The sequence below is a fragment of the Brassica oleracea genome, chromosome C1 (assembly GCF_000695525.1).
Source record: "Brassica oleracea var. oleracea cultivar TO1000 chromosome C1, BOL, whole genome shotgun sequence".
NCBI lineage: Eukaryota > Viridiplantae > Streptophyta > Magnoliopsida > Brassicales > Brassicaceae > Brassica > Brassica oleracea.
The window spans coordinates 18411848-18419458 of NC_027748.1; positions in this window are offsets into that span (position 1 = coordinate 18411848).

A 7611-nucleotide genomic window follows, 5' to 3' on the forward strand; every position below is an offset into this window, starting at 1 on the left:
GAACCTCTGGATACAATTTCCCAAATAGTTGAATATCTCAAGAAAGAGTTTGAGATGAAAGATCTTTAAAAAAAAACAAAGTTTTGTTTGGGATTACAGCTTGAGTACATTAACAATGAAATCCTTGTGCATCAAATAATATATACAGAAAAGGGTACTCAAGAGATTTAATATGGACCAGTCTCACACATTATCTAGTCCATGGGCGTGAGATCATTTGTTTTGGACACTGATCCATTCACTCTAAAGGAAGATGGTAAAGAATTCCATTTAGTCCTGAGATGAACGATGCAGAAGTCTTGTTTTAGACACTGATCTGATTGGTCCATAAGAAGGACGATGATGAAGCTTTTGATTTTGGTTTATTTTATACTAACCAGCCCAAAGAGGGGTTATTTGGTTTTGTTGATTTGTTTTCAGACAGGTTATGTTTTACACATGGTGGTACACACATATCACAGCAACATCATCCAAGATTTCGTGTGTGTGTATTTGAGGTCGATGACTCAATATGTTCGATCAGATTGTGGCATGACCGATGGTAAAGAAGAACCAACTATCATGTTCGAGGGCGAAACATATTCTGCCCAAGATCTTTATCACCCACGGATTGCAGAAAATTGGAGAGGTCCAAAGGACCTTCATTAATGTCCAAATCAGGGGGAATAATGTGTGTTGTACTCTTTTTCCTTCATCATAGTTTTGTCCCAATTGGATTTTCCTAGTAAGGTTTTAATGAGGCAACATTAAAGCACATTACAAGCTCTAAATGATTATGGCATTCAAGAGGGAATGTTATGAACCAGATTGTGGATGACTCATAACCAAGAGATTATGATTTGTAATCTTTTTATTTATCTATGACTGTGTAATCTCCTATATAAGAAACTTCTATGTTATGAATAAAGATATAATTTTTTATTACTTTTATAACACATAAATAATATTTGGTTAAAAAAGGTTCATAAATAACTAAAGGGGGTACGAAGGGCTAAAAAAAAAGAAAATGGAAATAGAGTTGTGCGGCTGGTGCCCATGTTAACCTATCTCGTGAACCTCTTTGCATGCCTTTATTAGAACTGTGCTTTTTCCGTCACCTTATACGTTCCTCATTACATATAATGTAGAATTGGTTGATTCTAAAAATAAAAAGTTTTGTTAAATTTCTAAAAAGTTCTAAAGAATTGTTCATAGTTAAATCTTTTTTTATCAAAAATGCTAGTATAATGATTTTAATAAATTATATGTACAGAAAGTTTATATCGACAAACGAATTAAATTCAAGACATGTCTTATTACTTTTTTTTTTTAAAGTACATGTCTTATTAAGCACATACAAGTAGCGTGTAACTAATCAATCTATCAAATTTTAAAAGAAAATTAATCAATCCATTACCAGGAAAATGTAAAAACTTATGGTGAAGATCATACTCTCTCTCTAAAAACGCTCTCACCTCTCTAGAAAAAAAGTAAAGTCGTCGAATTGCTGCTTCCGGTGTGCGGTGGCGTGCGATCCTCCTCCCTTTCATTTCGTTTTCCTCTTTGCCTCCTTATCCTCTCTTGTCTGCTTGCCGATATGCTTATACTCTGGCTGTGACGGCGGGTTCTAGGGTTCAGATCTGTGGCCACAGAGATGTCGCCTTTCCAGTTATCGGCAGCTTGTGTGGCGGTGAGGCTTGTCTTGACGGGAAAGATTCGGGGGTCGGATTTTTAGGGTTGCATTGTAAGGGAAACCCGATTTTCAGATCTGTTTTGGGGTTTCACTTCTTCCTCGGCTTAGAGGCGCGTGTGGGTTTGTGTAGTCTCTCCCGGCTTCGATCTCGTCTGGGTTCATCGTCGGTGTGGAGTGGTGTTGTTGGAATCTCCCCCTTTGTCTTGGTATCTCGACAGAAGCGATTCCTTCAACCAAACTCAGGTAGGAATTTTTCAGTCTTGGCTGTTAGGATGTGTGTTGGGTCGATTCCCCTTGGCGGTGTCAGGCGGAAATACCAGTGTCGCGTGAAGCTTCAGGGCTGGGCTCAGCGCGTGGAGACGTCTATGCTCAGGCGTCACTAGCTGGAAAAGCTTCTCCTTCCCTGACTTTTCTTCCTCACGGTAATGGTACATTCTGTCTCCCTCTCCGGCCTTAATCTTGTTGGTTCAGGGACTTTGGGTTTTGTTTGTTCCTATTGGTAGGCATCGTTCTATCTCGTCCCTGCCTTCCGTATTGCGTTTGAATTTCACTCTTGTCGTAGTTGGCTGTCGCTGTCTTCGACAGGGCTAGTCTATTTATATGTGGTGCTGGCTCCCTCTTCATCATTGTAATTGCAGCCTCTCTCGCCAAACCCGACTTCTTGTTTTTATGTTATGGTGGTTTGCATTCGCTCTGAAGTCGAACTGAATAAGTGCGACACTTGAGTTCATGGTGGGACTATCCTGATGGCGCTTGCTCCTGGAGGTTCTAGTTAGAGCAGAAGTGGGTGATTTTTGGAGCTCTAAGTTTCCCTCTGCCAGTGGTGGTCCGAAGGCTTGGATTTCCATCGACTGACATAGCAAAGCTGTCTGGAGTTGATACTAATCAGTTGAAGCAGCGTTGCAGGAAAGCCAAAATTACCAAGACGTGGTCTCGTGTATCATCAAAGGTACCGGCCCCGTTTGGCAATGCTACACTTGGTCAAGCTCCTGCTTCTGGTTCTGCTAGTTTTCTGTATTGTTAAATTATGTTAAATGTCCCTTAGATCTTAGGAGTTGCTTCTTCTTTCTCTCCATATTGTTGTGTTTTTTCTTCTGCTTCTTGTCTTCAATGTATCTTCTCTCAAAAACTGAAAATGATATAAAACTTTAACATTTGTACCAAAAAAATGTAAATACTTATTGTTATACTTGACCATTAAATATGTTGTGTCAATCAATTTACTTTAGTGAATATCATCATCGGTAACTTTTTAGGAGTATTGATTATTAAAAATAAAAAAATTCGAAAGGAGAAAGAAAAATGAAAATAAAAAAAAGAAAGACGAAGAGAAAAAATTTGATTTGAATTTTATACAAAAAGAGATATTTTAGAAAATTTGTTATTTGTCACCGGAGAATATATAGTCAATAACATCACCCAAAATAAACTTTATCGGGTAAATATACGCCTTTATTGAGTATATATTAGTATTTTAAAAGTAAATCACTATGCCATTCGTGCCTCCCACATTCCTATTACATGGGCTCTGAATGGAAAAATTGGATCAAGCGTTGTGGATCTAATAGATCAAGCGAATCGAGTGGAACAAGAGTGCATCAAGTGGGTCGAGCGGAACAAGAGTGGATCAAGCAGATCTAGCGGTCTAAAATATATGTTGAATGGTGAAAGTGGATAAAAAGGTCCAAAATGCTGTACAAATTTTAAAATAATTGATATTATATATATATATATATTGTTTTATTATTAAAAGTAATAAACTATTTTTGAGCATTAATATTATCTAACATATCAATTTAAAATATTTAAATTCTTTTCAAAGAAAAAACAAAATTTTAATATACTACAGAAATATTTATTATTATTTACATAAATTGAATTTTTTTTAAAGATATAAAATATACACCATATGTTTAATATACCACATCACTATTATTTAACTTTGTTTTCATATAATTTATGTAATAATATGATGATTACATTATTAGGGGAATTTCATGTTTACCACTTTCATGGTACCATTATTCATCTTTACCACCACTAAAAGGACATTTTAAAAAATATTTTTTTTTCATTAAGTGGCAAAAGACTCTTATACCCTTATTCTCTATATATATAATAAATAATTATTTAAATAAATATAAAATATATTAAAATAATAATAATATTTTATTTATGTTTTCGAATAATACTTTTTCAAGTTCGAACTATTTTAAATTTTTTTTGAATATTTGTTTTTCGATTTTGTTTTTCAAAATTTCTTTTTGAAAATCGAAAATTATGTTTGTAACTATTTTTTAAATTTTCTTATATTTTTTAATTATTTATTTATATATTTATTAGAATCCTAGATTTCAAATTTCAAAAACCATACTCAACCCTTCAGCTCTACACCCTAAGTCTAGATTAGTTAACTCAAGGGGTATAAATGTCTTTTACCTTTCATTAAAAGTGAGTGTAAAAATGGTTAGTGTAAACATGAAAAGTGGTACTATGAATGTGATATTTGTGGTAATTTCCCTTTAATTAACCATAGGAATATAAATGTCTTTTACGTTCATTAAAAGTGATGGTAAAAGTGGTTAGTGTAAACATAAATAATAGTACTATGAATGTGGTATTTTTGGCAATTTCCTAATAATGTAGAGAAATTGCCAAAAATACCACATTCATAGTATCACTGTTTACACTAACCACTTCTACCCTTACTTTTAAAGAAGGGTAAATGACATTTATAACTCTAGGGTTAACTAATCTAGACTTATGGTTTAGAGTTGAGGGGTGTTGTAAGGTTTTTGGAATGTAACATTTAGGATTCTAATAAATATATAAATAAATACTTAAAAAATAGAAAAACATGTTAAAAAATAGTTTGAAAAAAAAATTTCGATTTTCAAAAAGAAATTTTGAAAAAAAAAATTGAAACTTTTTTTTTAATAAAAAGTTCAAATTTTTTAAAAGTATAATTCGAACGCATAAAAAATATTAATCTTTTATTTTTATTATTAAATTAGTTTTCTATTTGTTTTCTACTTTTTTAATTTATTAATATAAATAAATATTTATTATATATATAGAGAACAAGAGTATAAAAGGCTTTTGCCACTTAGTGAAGAAATATTTTTGAAAATATGTCATTAGTGGTGATAAACAAGAATAATGGTACAAGAAAAGTGGTAAACATGAAAATTCAAAAAAAAAAAAAAAACTCATCAAATAAGGGGTGATTCATTAAAAAATAATTTTTTTGTCAAAAACAATAAAATAATATAACATGTTCTAAATAATGTTTATTATATTTTTCAACAGTTTTTCATGAAAAAAAATAATAACTAATTAGTAACAGTTTTTTGAAAACAAATTTTCTACCACAGTCTTTTATATTAGTGATAAAGTTTTATTAGTTTATATTTTTCTTGGATAAACAACATTAATAACTGATAAAATTATCACCAAAAAAAAGAATATAAACTATATTTTATAATAAAAATTTATAAACTATATAATCTTATATAGTTTATTTTATGTATTATGTTCTGAAGAAAATAATTCAAATAATTTATAAACTATTCTAAATAATTATATATATATATATATATATATATATATATATTTAAAATGGTTTTCATTTTATTTTGAATAAAATTTTATATATAACTGAATTTAGAAATAATTTTTTTAAACAAATATTTTTTTATTTTATTTTATTATGAAAAAACACTTGATCCGTTCTTGTTCCGTTCGATCCAATTGAACGGTTGACCGTTTTTCTCATTAGGAACTTTTGGTGTTCCAAGTTCCACATGCTTATCACAAATTTTGGTCTTGCTACGACCCACATGCTAAAGCGTACTTAGAGCATGATTAACCAAGGAACCCCATTAGGATCTATTAATGATTATTTAAATAATAAAAATGTAGTTAAGAACTTTAGTTAAGAGACACCTAAATTTTGTGCTCCAATGGTAGTTTCTTAATTAAGGATTTGATGTTAAGAGTTTTCGGGGCTCTTAATCAAATGTTATAGTATAAAGGATGTCAAACCAGTTCTAACTGATTCTAAAGCAAAGGGAATGCAAGACCATGCTTAATCTAAATGCTATCAATTGGAAGATGATTTTGAACTAGAATACTACTAAAATGCAATAAAGAACAAAGCTTTTCTTTCTTATGAGATGGGATAATTCATGGGCTAAGGGAATTGACCTTGGCTGATCAAGTTTCAATCTAAAGGTAGTATCTTTCAATCAATCTATCAACCTTAGACTTAGACACAATCCTAAACAAACTCTATCTCTAGATGAAAGCTCATTCACTAAGATAACTCAAGCATCAAATTTCTTTGGTTGAATATTATCTAAGCAATCATTAATTTCAAGTCCATTAGCCATCTTAACACCTTTAACATCAAATCTCTTTGGTAAAGAATGTTAAAAGCTTAGTAGAGTTGGTTCAGGCATTTCATCGAACACCTTTCGGGTGTGGGCAACTCTAAAACTGTATTAAAGCACTCTACTAGCAAGGAACAAGATGGATCTGTACTACAACACCTTAGATCTAGACTAATCACCCTTAGTCTCCCTAACCCATGAATCTAAAGATGACTACTCACTAATCTTCATGATAAACCCAAGAATCAATGATGATTTGGTGTTAATCATGATTAGTGATCAAATTAACTAAGCAATCCCAAAAGATAATGATCAAGATTAGATCTTTTACCTAAAAGTTCCTTTTTGATTAGATAGAAAACAAGATGCCCCCAACCTTGGGATTACAAGAGTATTTATATGTCTTTGGAAAACCTAATGGTTTCCATTAAAAAGTCTAAAAAGCCCTTTAAAAACATTAAAATTCGACTAAGGATAAATCTCGACTCGGGTAGAGACGATCGGATCCAACCCGCGCCACTCTCCCCGCGTCGGACCGTTGTTATGCCTGCGGATCATGCGAGCGGGTACAACATCCCGCGTCGTCGTCCCCGCGTGATCTATGGATGGTTTCTCTTCGACAACGCGGGTAAGGGAACCCGCGTCGCTCCACCCTGCGTCGTGGTGTCGTCTCGCTTCTCCAACTTAGTGCGTGCGGGTACAGCATCCCGCGTCGCTCAAGCCGCGTCAGAGCTCTCAGTTGCTTCATGTCAACGCGGGTTAGTGAACTCGCGTGGTACAACCCGCGTTGCAATCATCTATACTCGACCAAACTTCATTCTTCATCTCTTTTCGAACCACAATGGTTCTAAACACCTCCAATCACTCTATGAGATATTCCATTACCTGATTAAGACATATGAATGCAATATGGATCCTAAAGATGCTAAATTCCTAATCTATATGATCAATATGTGCAAATTGGAGACTTAAAACAATGCAAATATGCAAGATATCAACTCCCTCAAACTTGTTCTTTACTTGTCCTCAAGTGAACTTGCAAGAACCAATATAGGAGAGAGGTTTGAAGGTGGGAACTCATAGCCAAAAGTAACACTTCGTAGTATTCAACTTAACATCTTAAAGAAACATAGCAAATAGCATGAGCAACTCTCTTATTATACTCTAGCTTCTCTAGGCCTATCCATACTCTTATGCCTCTACACAAGTTGCAATACTCATCAACCAAAAAGTTCTTTAAACCAGCTCTCACATTGATTCACACACACACACACACAAGGTGAGTTCTCACAAATGGGCACATGATCGGCTAGGTAAGCAATGGTCTAATATGAATGAAGAGAAGGGTTCAAATGTTATCATTTCAAGGTGGTTATCACTCAAAAACAAGGAGCTGGATCATTATGCAAAATTTATCTAAGACTAGAAGCAACTCATACATACATAGATCCATTCTCATCATTCTACCCCCTTTTTTTATAAGTGATCACAAGTTCTACCATTTTATCATCATCTCAAAACCAAAATAACACCCACTCACATCACTCA